Source organism: Sus scrofa, chromosome 16 (genome assembly GCF_054392235.1).
Source record: "Sus scrofa isolate SSC_HxYL_T2T_F1_AM1 chromosome 16, Sscrofa_HxYL_maternal_Yorkshire_Landrace_v2.0, whole genome shotgun sequence".
Lineage (NCBI taxonomy): Eukaryota > Metazoa > Chordata > Mammalia > Artiodactyla > Suidae > Sus > Sus scrofa.
In genome coordinates, this window is record NC_139398.1 from 35,948,332 (window position 1) to 35,971,512 (window position 23,181).

The 23,181-nt window shown below is 42.3% G+C and overlaps 1 protein-coding gene across 3 annotated transcripts in view; it reads right to left on the minus strand.

Annotated features, from left to right (window-relative positions):
* LIFR (LIF receptor subunit alpha) overlaps positions 1-23,181 on the minus strand; it is a 367,688-nt gene that overhangs the window by 254,223 nt on the left and 90,284 nt on the right. For all 3 annotated transcript variants that reach the window (XM_085002125.1, XM_085002126.1, XM_085002124.1), the window contains exon 4: positions 1,129-1,250. The gene's annotated coding sequence lies outside the window, so the exon portion shown is untranslated. The remainder of the gene's footprint in view (positions 1-1,128; positions 1,251-23,181) is intronic.

Below are 23,181 nucleotides of genomic sequence, written 5' to 3' on the forward strand. Positions count from 1 at the left end.
TGGGGATAGGTTTGACCTCATGGATGTCACAGTCCACCCTAAGGACCACTGATCTACAGGTCACTGGGCAGTGAGACCCTCCCATCATAAAAGTGACTTTGGGGTTTATTAAGGAAAGGGCATACTGGGAAGATTACTATTTTAACTTCAAACTGGAGATGCCACTTCATACCACCTGCTTTGTCTTTGGTCGTCAGAGCTGTGGGGACCACACAGCTGTGGTTACCTGAGGACCCCCTTTGTTTCCGAGTGTCTTATCTGTTGCTGCCAAGAGGGTGTCTCCGCTGGCCTCAGATCATCCCTCCCAGCTGCCCTGTTCCTGCCAGGCCAGCCCTGGGGCCACCATTCCCAGACACAGTCTGTCCTTGTGAGAAGTGGGCACCCCCTAGAAAGGCACTTCTGGAGATGATGGGAAACTGACTTCCCTGGACCCAGAGAACCCAGTGCACCTTCTGTCCAAACAGCACTTGCTGGCAAACGTCCTAAGCAGATGGTGAGACTCCAGGGAACCACAGGAGAGGAGGATGAAACACACCAGCAGAGGGTAATGAGGCCAGGAGGGGGTGAGCCATCACCACTGACAGGGCTGCTGAGGGACCATCTCTGCCTGAGCTTGGAGAAGCGTAAATCCTCCAGTCAGAGTCACCCAGGGCTCTTGGCATGAAGGCTGATAGGATAATCTGCGTTCTCCTACCCTTTCCATCTCGCTTTTTTTTTTTTTTTTTTTTTTAATGCTTTTTTAGGGCCATACCAGCGGCATATGGAGGTTCCCAGTCTAGGGGTCTAATTGGAGCTGCAGCCTTCAGCCTATAGCACAGCCACAGCAACAGGGATCCGAGCCACACCTGTGACCTACACCACAGTTTCCGGAAACGCCAGATCCTTAGCCCGTTGATTGAGGCCAGGGATCAAACCTGCATCGTCATTGACCAGTCAGATTCATTTCCTCGGCGCCACAACGGGAACTCTCCATCACGCATTTTTAACACCATTCTTTTCACTTAACCAGCAGCTCTACTAAGACGTTAGCATTCCAGGGAGTTTAATTCGCTCCCCCACTAGCACATCGCACTGCCATGCTCTTGTAGGACTGTGAGGGCTACAGGATGGGCTGCAAGGCAAACTCACGGGCAGCATCCACCGGTGGACTCCATCGTCATGCCTGTTCACGTCTGAGCTCTCTGGAGACAGCGGTGTTCTGACTCAGGTCGGTTTGCTTCACGTCCTCTCGGAAAGCCAGACAAGACATCCTGACAGCAAAGCAGAGGCAGCTCAGAAATGACATGGGGCACAAACCCACCTCGCAGCAAAATGGCAGCCGGGGCTGGCACTTTCCCTGCCACCCCCTTTCCGTATTCACGTCCCACCTCTTAGGGCAGAGACCTATGGCATAGATTGTTCTGGGAACCCTTAACACTCTTGGAAAAACTATATATCCTCACACATTTCTAATTTTAACATATAAAAATTTTATTGCAAGTTTAAATAATTGAGAAATATATAACTTATGGCACATTGGCTTTTAAAAATATGAAATCACTCAATTAAATGTATAAAATACCTTACCTTCATCTATTCGAAAAATACATGAACAAGCTCTTTTTTTAACAGCCAGACACTTTCCATTATTTTTTATTCCTCCTTGCACTCATATTTCCATCTACGTTACCCACAGAATTTTATTTTAGTACAACATACTTTTAAACTTGAAAATCTTTGATTGATCACCATATCATAATTCTCGGCAACAAAATATTCACATAAGTTCAAGTTTTACATATTAAATTTTTCTAGATTTAATACTTACAATGATTATTATTACTTCAAAATTGAAAAAGTTGGAGTTCCCTTGTGGCAGAGCAGGTTAAGGATCCAGTGTTGTCACTGCAGTGACTTGGGTCACTATTGTGCTGTGGTTTCAGTCCCTGGCCTGGGAACTTTTACATGTTGCAGGAACAGCCAAAGAAAAAAAAATTGAAAAAGTTAAAATTTCCTGTCACTATAAGACTGCACTTGTTAACCAATCTTCTAGATGGATTTTTCATTATAATTTATATTGGTATACAATTGCGTGAAATAAAATAATTACAATATAAAATTTTAAAATAATCATTAAACATAAAAAGGAAACTAGCCTTTTTTTTTTTGGCTTTTTGTCTTTTCTAGGGCTGCTCCCGCGGCATATGGAGGTTCCCAGGCTAGGGGTCGAATCAGAGCTATAGCCGTTGGCCTATGCCAGAGCCACAGCAACGCGGGATCTGAGCCATGTCTGCGGCCTACACCACAGCTCACGGCAACGCCGGATCGTTAGCCCACTGAGCAAGGCCAGGGATCGAACCGGAAACCTCATGGTTCCTAGTCGGATTCGTTAACCACTGAGCCACGACAGGAACTCTGAAACTAGCCTTTTTAAAGGTCAATTTATGTATTATAAATATTGCTCACTGCTAGAATAAGACAATATTTTGCGGAAATTACAGGAAAAAAAAGAACAGACGCTAATGGGTCAGTAAAGGTGAAAAAAAGTTGAAGCAAACAGAAAAATTGTACCCAAATTAAAAAACCAAATACAGATTTATGATACACAATATTTTGGCAAAAGCTAAAGGAAATTGTTCCCCCATGAGTTTGAGCAAATATTTAAGAAATTACCCCTTTAACTTACTTTAATTTGAAACTATAATCATAATCTTTCACCTCCTATTTGAAATCAATGCAAAATATGTACTTGAGACGCAGACACCCATGTTCTAAGTTAACTCTTCATTTGCCCCCCCCCCCGGGGGGGGGGGGATTTTCCTCTGTGGAGCAGTGCACTGTAGTAAGACACTGCCTGCAGGACAGGTGGAGCTTCCTTTGGCAAAGTGCCCCAGGGCCATTGTCAATGGTGAGGTAGGGAATAAGAACTACCAGGCCATCCAGGATCTGTCCTCCGGGGGATCAGTTTTGGAAAATAACACACAGGGACACAGGATTCTGGAAATTGATTCTCTTCAAATTTCCCATGTTTGTATACACTTTGATGGGACTTTGAGTGCCCCTAGTGGTGGGTTGTTCTGGAACATCCCTGTCCATCATTCACCCCCAGACTGCATCTAGCCCAACGTCTACTTCCTTCAAGCCAAAGTTCTCAAGCCCCCATTTCCACAGGCCAGCCAGAGCCAACTTCCTCCAAGTTCCAGCTGCTCATTTCCTTGTCTTCTTCCTCTCTCCCCACTCTCAGTCTTCCAGGTACGGTTCTCATTCCCAGGGACTTGCTTTCTGAGTGTCACATAGTAAGGCGCGTGTGCTGAAGAGCCGAGACAGATACATCAATTGTAAAAAGGTAGATCATTGCTGAAGGACTTGCTCTGGTTGGTGAAGTAGGTGTGGACGCTCCCGTCTTCTCACCTCCTGCCTTCTGTCTGCATTCTTTCCCACTCCCAGGGCCCCTTCAGCAACTCAGGGTTTCTAGACACTCTATGCTGCCAATGCCAGACTTGCCAACCAGAAGTGCCTCCTGAACCTGCTTGCTGGGCAGAGTTTCCCGTGCGCCCCCAGCTCAAAAGGCTCTTCAGGAGTTCCCGTCCTGGTGCAGCAGAAATGAATCCGACTAGGAACCATGAGGCTGCAGTTTCGATCCCTGGCCTGACTCGGTGGGTTACAGATCCGATGTTGCGGTGAGCTGTGGTGTAGGTTGCAGACTCGGCTTGGATCCTGCGTTGCTGTGGCTTTGGTATAGGCTAGGCGGGAAGCTGTAGCTCCGATTTGACCCCTAGCCTGGGAACCTCCATATGCCGCGGGTGTGGTCCTAAAAAGCCAAAAAAAAAGGCTATCCAGAGCCCAGCTTCTGGAGGGTGTGTCATAGGAAGGGGGGTGTCACTCAGTAAAACAAGTTTTCCTTGGCATCCTCTCACCTTCTCTCCCAAAAGCCTCCTGCACTGCTTCCTCCTCTCCCACACCCCAGCTCCCTCCCAGGGAGGTAGTTTTAGGTGGAGGGGCCTCCCTAACTGGCAAACAGAGAAGAGGACCACCGCCAAGCACCTGGATCCCCTGCTGTGTCTTTAACTCAGACATCTGGGGGTTCCTCCTCCTTCAAGCCTCAGCCAGACAACTCAAGAAGTGTCAAGAAGTTTCTGGAAGTGGAGCCATTAGATCTGGATGAGTGATCTGTTTTATAATTTTGCAGCTATAAAAGAATTAATTCATTTACAATTTTACTAAGTTGTAGTTTATAGCCTGCTTAGTAAGGCCATTAGTCATATGACAGCATATTACGCTGCACAAAATGTTTAACGACTTTTGTGGGGCAATGAGAGATTGAGTATGGACTGTGATGTCAGTATCATTATCCTCATTACGTGTAAGAAGTGTGTAGTTGGCCAAATTCACACAGTAAATATCTGATAAAGAGAAAATGTGAACTTGAGTGTTTCTTTTACCTGATTCCAGGACCATACTTGGCCATGGCTCCCCACTGCCTCTCAGCTTCCCAGCCTGGCATTTGGGGCCCTCGATCATCTGGCTCTCTCCTGCCTTTCACACCTGCTTTTCTTTATACCCCTTCCTATACCTGGGGTGTAGCTGGGGTAAGAGGCAAGATCCATAATCATCAATGTGGCAGGTATCGCCAAACAATAGACGCAGTTGCAAAGGCCCAAATTTCAGCCTTGCACTTGCCCATGCAAATGCCAGACCCTGACGATGTCTGCCAGCCTACCTGGATTCACACTGTCCTCTTGACTTTGACTTTCATCTCTACCTCCCTTCCTGTTCACTTTAAGTCAAGGGCTGTTTTGAGCCACTCTTATGTTGCCTGTTTGTGCTCAGTTAACACATAGCAAGGTTCTCTTTCTGCTAACTGGGTTTCTTCCACTCTCCAACAGCTAAAGGGACAGTTAAAGTGTTACATACTGACCTTTCTCTGTGTGTTTCTCATCTACAAAGCTAAAACTTCTTGACAGCCACATCCTGGTCTGATTCTTTTTGTGTTTTTCTTTTTACAGCTCTATCTGTGGCACTTGGAGGTTCCCAGGTGAGGGGTCAAATCGGAGCTGCAACTGCCAGCCTACGCCACAGCCACGGCAACACCAGATCCAAGCCTGCAGCTTGCAGCAACATCAGATCCTTAACCCACTGAGCAAGGCCAGGGATTGAACCTGCAACCTCATGGATACTAGTCACATTCTTAACCTGCTGAGCCACAGTGAGAACTCCCTCATGTGATTCATCTTGAATCTTCCAGAGTATCAGACCCAGCATTGTGACTGGTAGGTAGCAGGCACTCAATACATATGACCTGTTTGTGAATAAATGGGCAAATATTCCTTTTTTTTTTATGAGACAGATTATTAACATCCTAATTATCAGGCAACATCCTCCAATTTGTCATATACTTAATGTACCCCTGATATACAGTTTCAAGCCACATGTACAATTTTGAGGAGTATTTTCTTTGATACTTCTGAGTTATCTATAAAGCAGATCTAAGGAAAGCAAAACAAAATGACAAAACAAAAAGATATTACTAAGTCCCAAATGTTCTTATCCCGGCTCCATACTGTCTGTTTATTGACGAGATAAGAACCTAAAAGCTGCTGGTGTAATATAACTCGATGTCTTCTTAAGCAAATCACATTCACTGGATTTTTGTAGCATTGGATTTTCCAAAACAGGGTATTTGGGTGTAGGCAGGGATTCCTGAATTGACGCAGGAGAATATGAAAGGGTGATGTCCTCGATGTAATGTATTCTGCCGCTTTCCATAGATTCGTAATCTCTCTGGGTCACCTACACATACGGGAATGAGAGCTTGACAAGACCTACCTCAGGCTCTAGGTTCAAATAAGCAGTAAGTGCTTGGGCTGGTAAGGGAAGGCTGCAGAAGGAGCTGAGGTCTGAGCTGGGTTCTTGGAAAATATTGAAGATCTGGGGAGGAGACAGAAGGTCTCTTAGAGCAGGCCAGGGGTTAAGCACCAGCAGGAGTGCAGGATCCGACAGAACCTGATTTCCACAGGCGAGGTTTTCCCACCAGCACACATCCGTCTCTGCCAGCCTGAGCCTTGGCGCTCTTCTGCTCACTCCCCATTGAATTGCACCATCCTTTCCTCCCACTGCCACTTCTTTCTCATCCCTAATGGGAGCTGGAACTTGGCTTTGTGGGGCAGAGACTGCTCGTCAAAGTGCTCTATGTCCTCCCTTTTTTTCTAGAAATAAAACTTAGTGCTGGCCAAGGGGATATAAACAGAAGTGGCCTGCACCTTCTGGAAAATGTCCTTAAAGGGAAAAGGCTTATCCCACCCCCACCCCCTCATCTCCTGCCTGCCAACTGGAGCGCAGAAGCTGTTGCTGAGGATAAAAGAGCAGGAACATTTACGGAGCCCGGGTCCCTGACAACTTGGAGCGCCTGGCAGCACTGGACTGTCCCCAGACTTCTTTTTATGTGAGAAAGAAAAAAGCCACAGTTAGACTTTTTTGGCCTTTGGATTTTCTTGTTTTGGTCATTTGCAGCTGAACCTAACGTTAATTTTATACTTATACTCTGCAAGTGGCACAGACTCCACACAAGAAAAATGACTCTGGGCAATTTAACAAAAGGAAAAAATCATTGCTCTACTTAGACATTAAAGAAACAGATATGAAAACCATGAGATGCCATTTTGTCTGTTACATTTTTGTTACATTTAAAAAAAAAAGAATAATGATGGAACTCAATGATGATAAATCTTCAGGGAACTAGGTAGGCTGATGACAGTGTTATAAATTGCTACAACTCTTCTAGAAAACCCTGGGCACTTGGCTCTCTTGCCTCAAGTATGTTTCTATGCGATTAACCAGTGACCCAGTTCTTAAAAGATTGGAAAATATATTAATCAACAAGCTCAAAAGTAAAAATGTATTGAGATGATGACAGCAGAGTTATTTTAATAGCAGAAAATCCAAACTGCCTAAATAAGGGACTGGGGCGGGGGGGGGGGGGGGTAGATGATGACATTAATTTGATGAGAACCATTTAAAACAATACATGACCAACACCATAAAATGACTTGTAAATGTATAGGTAAATAATGTTGAATTAAAAAAAAATACCTCAGGAAACGGAATATATCTTGGGACGGCAGCTGTCCAATTATGGCTGCTTGCCCAGTCCTGTGCTTTTAATCGGGTTCAACCCATCCATACAACATCCAGGAAGAACTCAGTGTCCAAGGTCTGGGCCTTGCAAATTCCCGCCCTCTCTCTATGTTGCTACCTTCCTGTTCTTACAGAAATGATTCCTTCCTCCTCTTCTTCTTCTCCTTCCTCCTACTTCTCCTTTTCCTCCTCCTCCTCTTCTTCTCCTTCTTCTCCTTCTTCTTTTGAAACTTACTTCGTCTTGAATCTGGGGTTTTGGGTTTTACAAGGGGGTTTCCAGGGGAACCTCTTAGGTAGACAAAAGAGCTTTGAAGAATCTTAAGGGTATTATTCCATGGCAGCCAAACATGTCCAAAGGCGAGAGACATGAGTCTCAAAAAGAATTACAGATGTGGTTTGGAGCATGTAGTAGACATGAGTGACAATAAGAGAACACCTAGGACATTTTAATGAGATTTGCATTAAAAACAACAACAACAGCAAAAAAAATCACAACAATTCTAGAAAAGGCAAAACTACGAAGACAGCAAAGAGAGTGGTTGCTAGGGTTTGGCAGGGATGAACAGGCAGAGCACAGAGGATTTTTAGAGCAGGGAAAATACTCTGTATGATGTTGGAATGAAGGATATGTATCATTATTAATTTGTCTAAAACTGTAGAGCCCAAACACCCTGAGTAAACCCTATGTAAACTATGGACTTTGGGTGATTACGATGTGACAGTGTAGGTTCATTGATAGTAACAAATGCACCACTCTGGTGGGAGATGATAATGGGGGGCTATGCATGTGTGGGGGCAGGGGATAGATGGGAACTCTCTGACCCTCTCCCTCAATTTTGCAGTGAACTGAAAACTGCCTTAATAAGATAAACTCTTCATTAAAAACAAACAAACAAACAAACAAAAAAACCATAGCCAGCTTGGAATAAAAGAGTCTGAGATTTCACAAACGGCAAAATGGCCTTTGGACACCCCCTGCCCCCCCCCCTTTTTGAGTAAGAAATAGGCTCGAAAGGAGATAACACAGGTTACTTCTATGGAAAAGAAAGTTGTCTCAGAAGGCAATGCCAAGAGCTGGACAGAGGCGCCAAGAGCAAAGGAGAACAATGGACTGGGAACAAAACTGGGTCCTGCTGCTGTCAGAACAGGGAACTTGGCAGCGTGTACCTGGCGAGATTCCAGAATTCTGGAGTCAGTGTCACTCTGTGTTTTCCTTTAATTCCCTTTTTGAATGGAAGTATTCACTGCAATTGTCCTGGCCCTGTCTTTCATGTTTGTTTTGTGTGTGCACAGCATATAATTTTGTCTCTTTCACTTACAGGTTTCTAGACCTAAAAAAGGCAGAGCCAAGAAATTGACTCATCCTCATTTGAACTTGATAGAAATCATAAGTTTCTAGACCCTGAGCCTAAGGCTACAGTTAAATGAGCTTCGTAGGGGGTCTCGGAGGAAGTGAGTACATTTTGCACATGAAACGTACATAAATAGTTAGAATTTGAGCAAAGGCTGTAGTCTACTTTTGCAGTACTGGGCACCGCACTGATTCGTGCGGGCAGGTGGCCCCTTCCCACACCGATTTGTGGCTTGGCCAAGTGACTTAACTTTGGTCAATGGGACATAGGCAAAGGTAGTGCAAACAGAGATGTGAATAAACCCTTGCTTATTGAGGCTTGTGCTCTCTTGCAGCTTCCAAACGCCCTTCCATCACCATTTGAAGATGCCCAGGCTGACCAGCTGAAGGATGAGGAATCACTTGGAGAGAGGCCTCCAGCTGTCTCCGTCATCACAGCTGAGATCCCAAAGATGTGAGTCCCCACGTCCAGCCCAGCTGGTCCAGACTAGAGGAAACATCTAGTTATCCCACAGAATCATATTTGCTGGGTTGAGCCATACAGTTCTTTTTTCTTCTCTTTTCAGGGCCACACATTCGGCATATGGAAGTTCCAAGGCTAGGGATCTAATTAATTGGAGCCACAGCTGCCAGCCTATGCCACAGCTGCAGAAACATGGGGTCCAAGCCAGGTCTGTGACCAACACTGCAGCTCCTGGCAATGCCGGATCCTTAACCCACTGAGCGGGGCCAGGGATCAAACCCCCATCCTCATGGATACTACTTGGGTTCATCACCGCTGAGCCACAATAGGAACTCCAGGCCATGCAGTTTTATTGTCTTTTGTCTTTTTTGTTGTTGTTGTTGTTATTGTTGCTATTTCTTGGGCCGCTCCCGCAGCATATGCAGGTTCCCAGGCTAGGGGTCTAATCGGAGCTGTAGCCACCGGCTTACGCCAGAGCCACAGCAATGTGGGATCAGAGCCGTGCCTGCGACCTACACCACAGCTCACGGCAACGCCGGATCGTTAACCCACTGAGCAAGGGCAGGGACCGAACCCGCAACCTCATGGTTCCTAGTCGGATTTGTTAACCACTGCGCCACGACAGGAACTCCCGGCCATGCAGTTTTAAAGTGGCTTTTCAATTAACTAATACAGGGAGGCTCAAACTGGGATAACCCCAACATATGGAAGATGGAGGAGGAGAATGCGAATGGGAGAAATTTCTGGGAAGAATGGAACTGGTGTGTGGGCAGTTTCCTAAAACAAGCTAAATAAAACAGGTTCATAAGGAAAATCATACTACACTGAATGAGGAGCCAGGAAGAAGAAAATGCCAGAAGTTAAGCCCAATGGGAAAGTGGAAGATGGAAAAGAAGATGAGCAATAAATGTGGATGTTTGTGGATTAAGAAGAGGCAAAATGGTGGGAAGAATGAATGAATCAGGACAAGTGGTTCAGAACTAAAGCTTTGAATGACAGTGAGCTGCAGGTCTTCCTTCTATGAAGTGGTTAGCAGGTAATTAGCATAGTGTGCAGTAGAAATACTGAATCAGAATCTATGAAGATGTGACCCTGGACTCTGCATGCTTAATATGCTCCCCAGGAATTTTTAATCTATAATTTCTTCTCAGTGACCCACCCTACATATCAAGGGATACTGGAAGGGGTAAACTTTGTCAAGTTCCTGGTATACCCTGTGCCCAAGACAATGGGTGCTTCATCCCCTCAAATATCACCAGGGAAGATCAGTGATTCTCCTTCAATCCTGGTGCACATTAGAATCATCTGGGAAACCTAAAAGTAAAATACATGTATGCTTTAGCTCTACTGCTGAGGAATTTAATTCAAATCTCTGAGAGTAGTATCTAGGCATCAATATTTAAAAATCTTCCTATTTTGGGGAGACACCATCAAAATCCTAGAAGAGAACATAGGCAAAACACCTCTGACATAAACCCTACAAATGTTTTTTTAGGTCAGTCTCCCAAAGCAACAGAAATAAAAGCCAAAATAAACCAATGATACCTAATCAAACTGACAAGATTTTGCACAACAAAGGAAACCATTTAAAAAAAAAAAAGACAACTTACAGAACGGGAGAAAATAGTTGCAAATGATGCAACTGACAAGGGTTTAATCTCTAAAATATACAAACAACTTATACAACTCAACAGCAAAAAAGGCAACAATCCAATGGAAAAATGGGCAAAAGACCTGAAAAGACATTTCTCCAAAAAAGATATACAGATAGCCAACAAGCACATGAAAAAATGTTCAACATCCCTGATTATTAGAGAAATGCAAATCAAACCTACTATGAGGTACCACCTCACACCAGTCAGAATGGCCATCATTAGTAAGTCCACAAATAACAAATGCTGGAGAGGGTGTGGAGAAAAGGGAACCTTCCTGCACTGTTGGAGGGAATGTAAACTGGTACAACCACTATGGAAAACAGTATGGAGGTACCTTAGAAAACTACATATAGAACTACCGTATGACCCAGCAATTCCACTTTTGGGCATATATGCAGACAAAACTTTCCTTGAAAAAGACACATGTACCTGGACATTCATTGCAGTGCTATTCACAATGGCCAAGACATGGAAACAACCTAAATGTCCATTGACAGATGAATGGATTAAGATGTGGTATATATATATACAATGGAATACTACTCAGCCATAAAAAAGAAAAAATAATGCCATTTGCAGCAACATGGATGGCACTAGAGACTCTCATACTAAGTGAAGTAAGTCAGAAAGAGAAAGACAAATACCATATGATATCACTTATATCTGGAATCTAATATAAGGTACAAATGAAACTTTCCACAGAAAAGAAAATTATGGACTTGGAGAACAGACCTGTGGTTGCCAGGGTGGAAGGGGGAAGGAGTGGGATGGACTGGGAATTTGGGGTTAATTGATGCAAACTATTGCCTTTGAAATGGATAAGCAATGAGATCCTGCTGTATAGCACTGTGAACTATATCTAGTCACTTGGGATGGAGCATGATAATGCAGAAAAAAGAATGTATATATGTATGTGTGACTGGGTCACCTTGCTGTACAGTAGAAGATTGACAGAACACTGTAAACCAGCTATAATGGAAAAAAATAAAAATCATTTAAAAAGAAAGAAAGACAAAAAAAAAAGAAAGAAAAGAAAAATAAATAAATAAATAAATAAATAAATAAATAAATATCTCCCTATTTTGGGGAGTTCCTGTCATGGCTCAGTGGTAACAAACCCGACTAGTATCCATGAGGACTTGGGTTCAATCCCTGGTCCCTCACAGTGGGTTGGGCATCCGGTGTTGCTGTCAGTTGTGGTATAGCCCAGCAGCTGCAGCTCTGATTTGACCCCTAGCCTGGGAACTTCCATATGTCAGGGGTTTGGCCCTAAAAAGACCAAAAAAAAAAAATTAAAATTTTTAAAAAAGCTTCCCAGGTGATTAGAGGAGGGGGTGGAGGAAGACTCTGGAAGAGATGATGTAATCCCTAAACCAAGAGCCCCTCAGGTTTCTGAGAAATGAGTAATAAGTGCAGAATCTCTCTGAATCTCATTTTCATACATTTTGTGATTGATCTAAAATCAAAGAGCAGTGTTGGGAATTTGGTGACTAATGGCTATTTCTGAGTCAAAAATGAAATGGCACTTATTTTCATGATGTAATAAAAGTCAAGTGAGCATTTACTCAGGCCCAATGAATCAGTAAATGTGATTATTTAAACAGAGAATAAAGTCAAGTTATCTAGGCAAACATATTTTGCTTAATTTGTTACACAAGATTTCAAGATTTGGGTAGAAATGTTTAATCTACTAAAAAAAAAACTTTGGTATTATAAATGAGTAAAGCTAGCTTGATATTGCAGACAACAAAGACTAGTTTGGAGCTGTGACAAATCCAATTTGTGGGGATGGGGAAACCTTTGTGCCAGCCAAACATAAAAGAGATTGAAGGTCAGTTAGCCTACAGGCTGCCAGTCTATGGACTTCTGAGTCATAACAGAAACTATTACAATATAGAAGTAAACATAAGTATGGAATTACAATAATTAAGGAGTCAGGAACTTTTTAAAGAAGGAGTAACCATGAAAACATTTTAAAGGATGAGTATTTTTTTTCATATTTTAAAATTTAATTTAAAAAAATGTTAAAACTTTTCATCTTGGCATGATTTCACTTGCAAGCACCTTCCAAACAGTACAAAGACTTTCTGTGTATTCTTTTCTGTGTGAGTCTTTTTGGGGGGGGCACCTGCAGCATATGTTGGTTACTAGGCAAGGGGTCAAATTGGAGCAGTAGCCGCTGGCCTATGCCATAGCCACAGCAACAGCAATGCAGCATCTGAGCTGTGTCTGTGACATATACCACAGCTCAGGGCAACGCCAGATCCTTAACCCACTAAGTGAGGCCAGGGATTGAACCTGCGTCCTCATGCATGCTAGTCAGATTCGTTTCCGTTGAGCCACAACAGGTACTCCTTCCTGTGTATTCCTTACTCAGATTCTCTGAAAGTTGATATCTAACACAACCTCTGCACAAAGATCAAAATCAGGAAATTTTCTCTAACAGGATACTGTCATCTAATCTACTTACCTTATTCAAATATCACCAATTGTTCCACTAATGTCCTTTTTTTTTTTTTTTTTTTTTTTTGGTTCAAGACCTAATAGAGGATCACACTTTGTATTTGGTGGTTATGTCATCTTAGTTTCATATAATCTGGAATACATTTTCTTTGTCTTTCATTATATTTTTGAAGAGTGCTGGTCTGTTATTTTGTAGAATGGCCCTCAATTTGGGTTTGCCTGGTGTTTGCTCAAAATTTAAATTCAGGTCACACATTTTGGAATAAATGCTGCCCAATGACGCTGTATCCATCTGAGTGCATCATAAACGAAGTGCACCATAAACAAAGACATATGATGATGACTTGGAGCATTACAGTGATGAAAACTTTGCTCATTAAATTAAGGTGATGCCTGCCATCTTTCTCTATAATAATGTTACTATTTTCCCTTTGTGATTAATAAGAGACTTTGTGGGGGGGATACTTTGAGATTATGTAAATATCCTGTTTGTCTTGATCCTTTTATCCACTATTTTAACATTTATTGATGAATCTTGCCTGAAACCACTGTGGTGTTTGACAAATGTTTGATGTTGTTTCTTCTATATTTATTCATTGGAATTCTACTTTACTTTTTCTCTTCTCCCACTTATTTGTTTGTGTCAGTACAGTTTGTGGATTCTTTCTATTTTCCTTGTGACACTGTGGATTCTTTTTTTGTTTCTTGTGACATTTCCTTTTTTGTTGAATTTTTAAATTGTAGTTGATTTACAATGTGGTGCCAGTTTCTGCTGTACAGCAAAGTGACCCCATCATACATACATATACATTCCCTTCCTTATATCAACTTCCATCATGGTCTACATTTCTTTTTTAATACTTCTTTATTTCTATCATCACAAGACATTTCCTGCCCATTTTATACTTTCTCTGCCTAGAATCAGCCATTACTCCAAGGAACCATAGTAACTTTTATTGGAGACTAGTGTTCAGAAAGCAAGATCTGGACAGTTATTGTGTTCATTGTTACTAGCATTGCTTCTCGGCTCTCTCTGCAGATGGAGCTAGGAGATAAATGTGTAAACACACGGGCATATATTTATGTTCATTTCTCTATGCATCTACAAATTAAAAACCATGAGCCCTTGTTTTATAACCTCCAATGTTAATCCAACACTTCATTCACTCTAGTCTTTCCTCTTTCCTTATTTACAACTCCTTTGCCCGACCGTTATAAATCTGGCTCCTACTTTCCATAATATATGAACTTACTTGCTCAATCCTAGGATACATATGAAGTGGTTTTAGACGGTCCACCCCTTTGACTATGCAACATCTACATACACCCATCTTCCCACATATGCATTTTTTAAATGTTCATTCTTACCTACATAAAGTAGCCTCATTCTGTCCCCCAAAACAGCATCATCTGAAGCATCATCCACTTGCCCCATTTAGTTTCAAGTCCAGACCTCCTGGCTGATAGAAAATCTTTTCCTTTCAGGCTGGGTTTAGCTTTTCATGCTTAGTTAAAGCAAATTTCTCAATGACCAACACATCCAATGTATGATAATAGAGAGAGAGTAGAGATCATTTCAGTCAAAGAAATCTCAATTATAAAAGAGGAGAACTGGGAACACACACACATGAACACAGACATACACTGGGAAATAATGCATAAAAGACATAATTCCCTCAGGGTGGGTATGTGACTTGCAGATGAGAACACCGCTTAACCAGCCTAATCAGGGAGAATCTGAGGACTCTGGCTTGGAAATGCTGGTACTAAGGATTTTCTTTTTCTTCTCAGTATCATGGGCTGATAATGCTTTATCAGTGGAGGAGTAGCTTAGTCAATCAATCTGGCAGCCTCTGTTTATCTTCTCTTGGAGGCTCTTCTTGGTTTATGGAGAAGCTTCCCTTTATAGGAGCTGCATGATTTTAGCATTCCCTATTCTGTGTGTGTGACTTCAAAGAGCCTGAGATTGCCATAGCGTTTGAGCAGTTATAGACTGGGGCTGTCCAGGATTAGGACCTCTTTGGTAATATACCTCCTTTATAGACTTACTTATCATCAAGATATTTGACTAGTTATTTCCAGAGCCAAAGAGCCTTTCTCTGGTCATTGCATTTGAGTCTAAGAATTGCTCTTGTCTAACAGCAGACCTCTGTTGTATCATCATTGCCTTAGATCCTAATGTAATGGCTGTAACTTTTATCTTGGCTTCTGCTTCTGGACGATAACTTGGACTGGAATAATTTGTTCCCTGCCCTGGGTTCCATCACAGCTGCTCTTGTTTGCTTTGTCAGGTGGGGACTGTTAAATAGGAAGTATTTAGGGGATAGGCTTGTCTTTTGCCCCAGTCTTAGCTCCTGTCTTTACTTGTATGAAGCTTAACTTGGAGTAGAGTATTTCGTCTTTGCAACACTGCTAGATTCCAGTAATTTTTATTGTAGTCCATACCCAGAGAGGGCTTTCTAAGGAAACCATACTTCCTTCTCTCTCTTTCAGATGGGTCACTTCATCGTAAGATTGTTTCTTTATTGTAGGACCTTCTTGTAGTCCCAAATCCTAGATTTCTCCTGCCGTTTTCCCTGTTGTGCCTTGTAGGAACAGGCCACTGCCTTCACCTCATCACCTCTGTTCAGACAAGTCCATATTTTAGCTTTATATTTTACCACACCCCACTCCTGGAACCAAATACTGTATCAGTTTTGAACTCTCTGGTCCAAGACACAGAAAAGCTGTTCAAATTAGCTAAAGCAATGCAGGAATTTATTCACTTTTATAACTTGAAGTTCAGAGGTAAGGCAAGCCTCAGAGTCAGCTTACTTCCGAGTGGGTCCTCCCCCTGCATCCTTCTCTTCTTGTCTTTCATCCTTAAGTTCTTTCCATTTCAGTGGCTCCAACAGTCCTTGTCTTTATATATTCATCCTCTGATTCTGGGCAGGAAAGGAGTAAAAACAATTCTGGTACCAGGATTGCATGTCAGAGTCCTAAGATTAACTCTGATTGGACAGTTTAGGTTATGAAGCTCCCCTAAACCAATGGGGAGTTGAACATATTTGCTGAAGTCAACCAGTACCCATCCCATGGATGGTGTGTGGCAAGAGTAGACATCAAATTGAAAAAGCATACCATTAGGAAGAGGAAGGTTGATTCTGGCTAGGCAACTGATAATAGTCTATTATCAACCCTCTGAAAATAAACTTGCTACCCTCTAATGGTGCAGTGGGTTAAGGATCTGGCATTGTCACTGCAGTGGCTTGGGTCACTGCTGTGGTGCAGGCTCAGTCCCTGGCCTGGGAACTTCCACATCCTGCGGGTGTGACCAAAAAGAAAAAGAAAAAAGAAAAAAAAAAAAACAACAAACAAACTTCAAGTTATCTTTTTTTTTAAGACAGCATTAATCTGTATTTGAAATTATCTTATTTATAATGTATCTCTCTCCGAAGAATCTCAGGCTCCATGAGAACAGTGACCTTATCGGTCTTACCAACTTCACTTATAATTCAATCCCTGGCATTCAATAAATATTTGCTTAATGAATGAATGAATGCATTGTGTTTATCTTGCATCTCTGAGACCTTGCAGCACAACGTCCCAAACCTCTAGGGCACGCATTCTTTATTTGAGATGCTTGGGCTTAAAGCTTCGCAGCTGGTAAGTGCATGGCCAGAACCTGAACTCGGGCTTGTTGACCCTGTATATCGTGCATTTCCCACTAGTCCAAGCCGCTGTCATGCACTAAAATAAACCCTCAGAATTTTAGCCCAGCTGTGTTCAGAATACATGTAGGAAATACATAAAGTACACTGACAGCTAGTGTCTAAATAATAATTGGGAAGATTAACGGGAGTCTAAAACTGGCATGAACTGATATTTGTTTTTCTGATCTGGAACAATCAACATGCTGAGTTAAAATCATATCCTGCCTCATGGTAAATGGAAGAATGGGATTGATTTGTTGCTAGTTCACGTTCTCATTTTCCTATGGCAATGATATAGGGCACATTATAATTTTGTTTACTGCATGTTACCTCTGTGGAAGATAAATCCTTTTATCTCTGATGGTGTTAGTAGAAGGCCTGATCAACAGAGGAAAGAACTAATATTAACTGATTGTTTACCATGAGCAGGGTACTTCATTCCTTCATTCATTCACTCATTCATTCATGTCTTTTCATTCTTATTCATTCATTAAGTATGTATTGAATGGTTTCCTTGTGAAAGCAGCATGCTAGGGGCCAGGGATACAATATTTAGCACAGTCTGAGGAAACATTATAGTGCATCCATTAAGGTAGGGAACTCTGGGAGTTCCTTTTGCGGCTTGGTAGTTAATGAACCCGACTAGTATCCATGAAGACACAGGTTCAATCCCTGGCCTCGTTCAGTGGGTTAAGGATCTGGTGTTGCCATGAGCTGTGGTGTAGGTCTCAGACATGGCTTGGATCTGGCATTGCTGTGGCTGTAGTGTAGGCCAGCAGCTACAGCTCCAATTCAACCCCTAGCCTGGGAACCTCCGTATGCCATGAGTGCGGCCCTAAAAAGACAAAAAGAAAAAGAAAAAAGGAACTCTGCAGCCAGAAAGATCTGAGTTCAACCCCTGGCTTCATTGTGGCCTGTGAGATCCTGAGCATATGATTAACTTATCTGTGTCTTAGATGCTTCATTTCATGAAATTGTTCTTTGACTCACATGGAGTTGTTTTGTGAAGCTTACATGAGATTATACGTATTGTATTTTCTGTGTCTGACACATAATAACTACTCAATTAAATGTTATTTTTATTACCAGATGATCCCTATCTTCAAGATGCATACAATGAATGGAGAAAACAGACATAAGTCTTTACACTTAATTTTTCCCCAAATGCTCTGACATAAGGGTTATCTTCCCACTGTGTAAGCAAGAAAATTGAGAATTTCAATAGTTCATTCAAGGCCCCAATTAATAAGTAAATGAAATTCAAAAATGTGTGAGTCTGCACTGAGGTATATGGAATGATCAGCCAATGGGGACCTGCTGTATAGCACAGAGAACTTGATAATCTCTATGGGAGAAGAACCTGAGAGAGAATGGATATGTGTGTATGTATGACTGGGTCAGTTTGCTGTACAGCAGAAATGATCACAACCTTGTAAATTAACTATACTTCAATAAAACTTAATAATAATAAAAAGACGTGTGAGTCTAAAGCCATGTTCTCTCTAGTTTCTGGATAGGATATTGAGAGAGATTTAAGTCCAGTGGTTCTCAACCCTAAAGAGCTTTTTTAAAGCATCACATAGCAGGACTCTGTTGCAATTCAATTAAATCAGAATATCAGGATCTAGGATGACTAGGCATTGAGTCTTTTTAACATCTCCTTGGGAGATTCTAATGGGCAGCCAGAGTTGAGACCCACTCAACTCTCCAATGACTCTTTCAGCCTTAACAGTCAGATCCTCCTATATATGGCAGCAATTGTCAGGATGACGTCAGCCTGGTAGAAGTAGGGACATTCCAGGATCTCCCTCCATGGGGGCTGCATGGTCACCACCATGTACTTTAAGTGGAAGGCCAGTGTCAGTAGACTTCCCTTTGCCCCAGGCTATTGCTCTGGGGTTATAAGACACAGCAGAGCATCTACATGGCATATCCCGCAGCCACCTGAGTGCTGGTGAAGGACAGTGCTGAGAACTCACTCTCCCTCTTCAATGTTGGGTTGACAGATCAACAGCATCCTTCACACATGGAGGAAGGAGCAGCCTGGGAAATGTCCCAAACAAATGCAGCTGTTCTTTGTTTCTGGAGAGGATTCCAATAACATTTTGTTCCTTGGGGTTCTCAAGAATAATAATGTGTGTATAACTATAACAACAAACAAACCCATAAGGATAATGATCACACTAACCAATATGTCATATAGACAATTATTTAAGTTAATGCATCAGAACAGGTATTTTGTCTATATTCTACCAAACTTTATATTGACATATTCAATGAAGGGAAGAAGAGTCTATTAACCATTGGGTGCCCTCTGGGATATTTTAGTCACTCAAAGTCAAAGCTTTTGCAGCTCCTTAAATTAGGTCATTTCAGGAACTCATCCCAGAGTCTTGTTCACGAAAATCTAACTGCCCCATTCTCTGATTTGTTCCTGATAGCAATTCTGTGGGATACCTGGTCAGATGTCACTAAAGTCATTTCACAGGGTTGGAAATTGACACTTTAAAAGGTTAAGTGACTCACTCAATGACTAGAAAACACACAGCCTCCATTCAAGCATACATCTCTGAATTCTCAATTCTCAAGTCATTCCGTGGAGTCAGAAGGAAATCACGCTACCCAGGCACGCCATAGATGAAAAGCCAACCAACCAAACATATGGAAGCAGAGACATTTCCATAAAGATACTGTTATTGGATTCTAATTATTTGTTACTGACATTTTAGGGCTTTAACTACTTCACTCCCTCTCTGGGAACCAAGAAGAACAGGTATAAAGCTGGCAGGTAGGACCTAGACTCTGATTGGGTGGGATCTTCCTCCTCATTACCCCACCCCAGTTTCAGGTAGCAAGCAATGCTAAGCCTTCATGTGTTCAGTCTCTGGCACAGGACAACTGTACCAAAAACATTCAGTACAAAGTTCAATAAGAAAACTACCACCAAGAAGTAAGTCAGAAAGAGAAAGACAAATATCATATGATATCACTTATATCTGGAATCTAATATATGGCACAAATAAACCTTTCCACAGAAAAGAAACTCATGGACTTGGAGAACAGACTTGTGGTTGTCAAGGGGGAGGGGGGGTGGGATGGACTGGGAGTCTGGGGTTAAAAGCTGCAAACTATTACATTTGGAATGGATAAGAAATGAGATCTTGCTGTATAGCACAGGGAACTGTATCTAGTCACCTATGATGGAACATGATGGAGGATAATGTGAGAAAAAAAATGTACCACTTTGCTGTACAGTATAAATTGACAGAACACTGTAAACCAACTACAATGGAAAAAAACTAAAATCACTAAAAAAAAAAATTATGACCATGAAAGAGAGATGAGAAAGAGCAATCATACCTAGAGATGGGTATGACCACTCAATAGGCCTACTCTGCCCAATAGAAATATAACACGAACCATGTGCATAATTTAAATTTTCTAGCAGCCATGTTAAAAAGAGTAAAAAGAAACAGATGAGGTTAATTTTGGTAATATATTTTACCTAACACAAAATATCCAAAATATTTCAACATGTGATTTACAAAAAAAAAAAAATTAGTAATGAAATGGCTCCCATTTCTTTTTTTTCCCTTTTTTTACACTAAATCTTTAGATTCTGATGCGCATTGTACATTGACAGCACATTTCAATTCACATCAGCTGCATTTCCTATGCTCAGTAGCCAGACGACGCTAGTGGCTTCTGTACTAAGAGTATACCCTCTTCACACAATTATTAGGCCTACTATATAAAATCTGCTTTCTGATGCTTTCTTATTACTTGGGGCTTAATTTGTATCAAGTTACAGTCTGATTTAACATGAAGGACAGGGTTTTGGTTGGTGAGTCAGTAGCATTCCATTGAGTACCATGATGCCAGATACTGTGTTTGACTCTTAGAGCACAGGAATGAGCAAAACCAGAGCCCTGGAACCCTTTGAGTGGAGGTACTTAAGAAAAAGATAACTATCCATCCATCTGAAATTCTGGGAATGCAGTTTTAATTCAAAGCCCACGGGAATTCAGGCAGAGATGCTGAATCAGAAAGATGATCTAAGATTAAAAAGTAAACAAGTATTTGAGCTCCTATTGTGAGCTCTGCAATTCCCAAGGGTCTGTGGGTGATATGAAAAACATGTAAGATAGCCTTTTTAAGCATTTAGAAGATTTACATATAAAAGAGCTGTCTTGGTTTTGGCTTTCCCAATGCCCCCCCCCCCCCCCGTTAAGATAAGGATTTATGTTTAAGTCATTTATTTGGGAGGTGATCTTAGGCCACATGAGAGGGGAGTGGGGAAGCGAGAGAGAAGAGAGGCAAGACAATACAGGATGCCAGGGGTTACTGCCATGGACAAGTGGGACTTGATCGCACTGGGGATTCTCAGAGAGCTTGTGAGGAACATGTCTCAGAATCTACCCCCTGAGCTGCAAGGGAGCTGGGGTATTTAACCTCCAACCCCAGTGCTCATTGATTAAGAGTTCCTTCTGGGGTGTGAACTCCTGGCACTTCTGACCTGCCGTGCACTTGGGCTGAGCTCACTCCTGCTGCCAGAGGACATCCTCAGGAAGAGAAGGAGACAAGGACAGGAAGCTATGGGTGTGCATGAGAACTGTCACTGGCAAGTGCAGGGTAGCCAAGAAGATATGACTTGAGCTCCGACCAAGTCTGCAACTATGATTAGCATTTTGAGTTGCTTCCCATGGCACCAGACCCTGCTCTAAGCTCTTCACTCATATTAGTTCACTTAATCCTTAAAACTCCATGAAATAGGTGCCTATTACTATCTCCATTTGTAAAGGGAGAATATTAAAGAATAGAGAGGTTATATACTTTGCTCAAGGTCACACAATTAGGAAGAGACAGAGCCAGGCTCTGAGTTTAGTGTCTTAATGGATTGTGCTCTTAGTTATCAAATACTAGGATTCTACTAAAAGCTAGATCTTCCTTTCGGAGGAAGACTTCCCAGTCATGCTTTAAAAATACTATATCTTCTTTTTCAGCAGAAAATTTGGTTTTTGAGGTGTCAGTTTTATATTCTGGACAATCTAAACAGCTCTGAAGATGAAAATCTCTGTGGTGTATGTAGAGGAGAGAAGCTCTTCAAATCCAGAATTAGACTGGATCAGATTATCAAAGGTAACAGTCTGCCAAGGTGCGTGTTGAAGAAATGAAGGCAGTATTTTCATAAATCAAGTACGGAGACTGCACGTCTCCAAAGTATTCACAAATCAATGGTGTGCAAAGACACCTCTTTGTGGAATCCTTGCTCAGATAACTGAAATATTGAGGGGCTGGACCCTCATGGAACAAATTCGTTTTTCCCTCACCCACTGACATCCAACCTTCTCTGTTGGGTCTCTCTTCCTCACGCCTTGGTGGTAACTCAAGCTGACCCTCTATCTTTTCTAGTCAGTCAAGTTTCAAGGATGTCTTATCTGCAGGTAAAAAATCCAGTTCATCTAAACCCAAACTTCAATATCTCATGTATATCGAAGTTCCTCTCCTGCGCTATTACAGGCCTGACCTGGGGTCAACTACTTGCATTAAAGAAAGAAGGAGGGCATTGATCAGTTTCTTATTTGCCCTATAACACTCTCTCCCCAGCTTATTCTGCTGCTTCTAACCCTTCTAGAACCATGCTAAGGGGAGGGAGAAGAAGGAAAGTGGCCAAGCCTTATGGACCAGCACTGTAGCGATGTGGTTGTGTGTCTTCTACCTGGCAAGTCTTGGCTTTTCCTTTCATCCATCCTTTTTGTTGGTCCTTTGGAGACCTCCTTGCTGGGGATATCTTGCTGAGGAGATTAATATCTCCTGGCTGACCACTCATGACCTCCTCAGCCCCCACTTGACAGCTGACCCTTCAGTCTCCTTCTGCTGGGTTGTCATGCAGACCCTTTGAATGGGGTCCTTTCAAGGCACCAGAGCCTGGCTTTCACCTGAGGTGACCCCCTGTTCCACAGAGGACAGGATGGCATCTGCCTTGCCCACCACAGAAGGCGCTGTTATTAGCTGTCCCACCAGCCCTCTATCTTCACCCAACCACAGGGGACAATTCCATCCATAGTTCCCCTTCGGACTTTTGTAGGCCTTGTGATCTGCCAACTCTGGAGAATACTCATCAGACTTTCCTGAAAATTCTTTTTAAATCCATGGCAGCCTTGGATTTCTTTAGTGATGCAAACCTCTGGTTTGGGGGTAAATGGGCAAGATTTCCCATTGGTCCCCTCCCAGCCAACATCCAGTACCTCTACCCTTTCTCACTCATTGAATTTGAGTAGGGGGAGGAGAGGAAATATTCTGGGCCCAGAGAGAGCCTCTCTTACTAACCTTCTCTCAGCATCATTGTTGCCTTTTATACATGCAGGTGAAGGTGGGGATGTACTCGAGGTCGAAAAACTGTTTCCAACCTCTTAGCAACTCCTGCTGATGGTCTGGCACCCA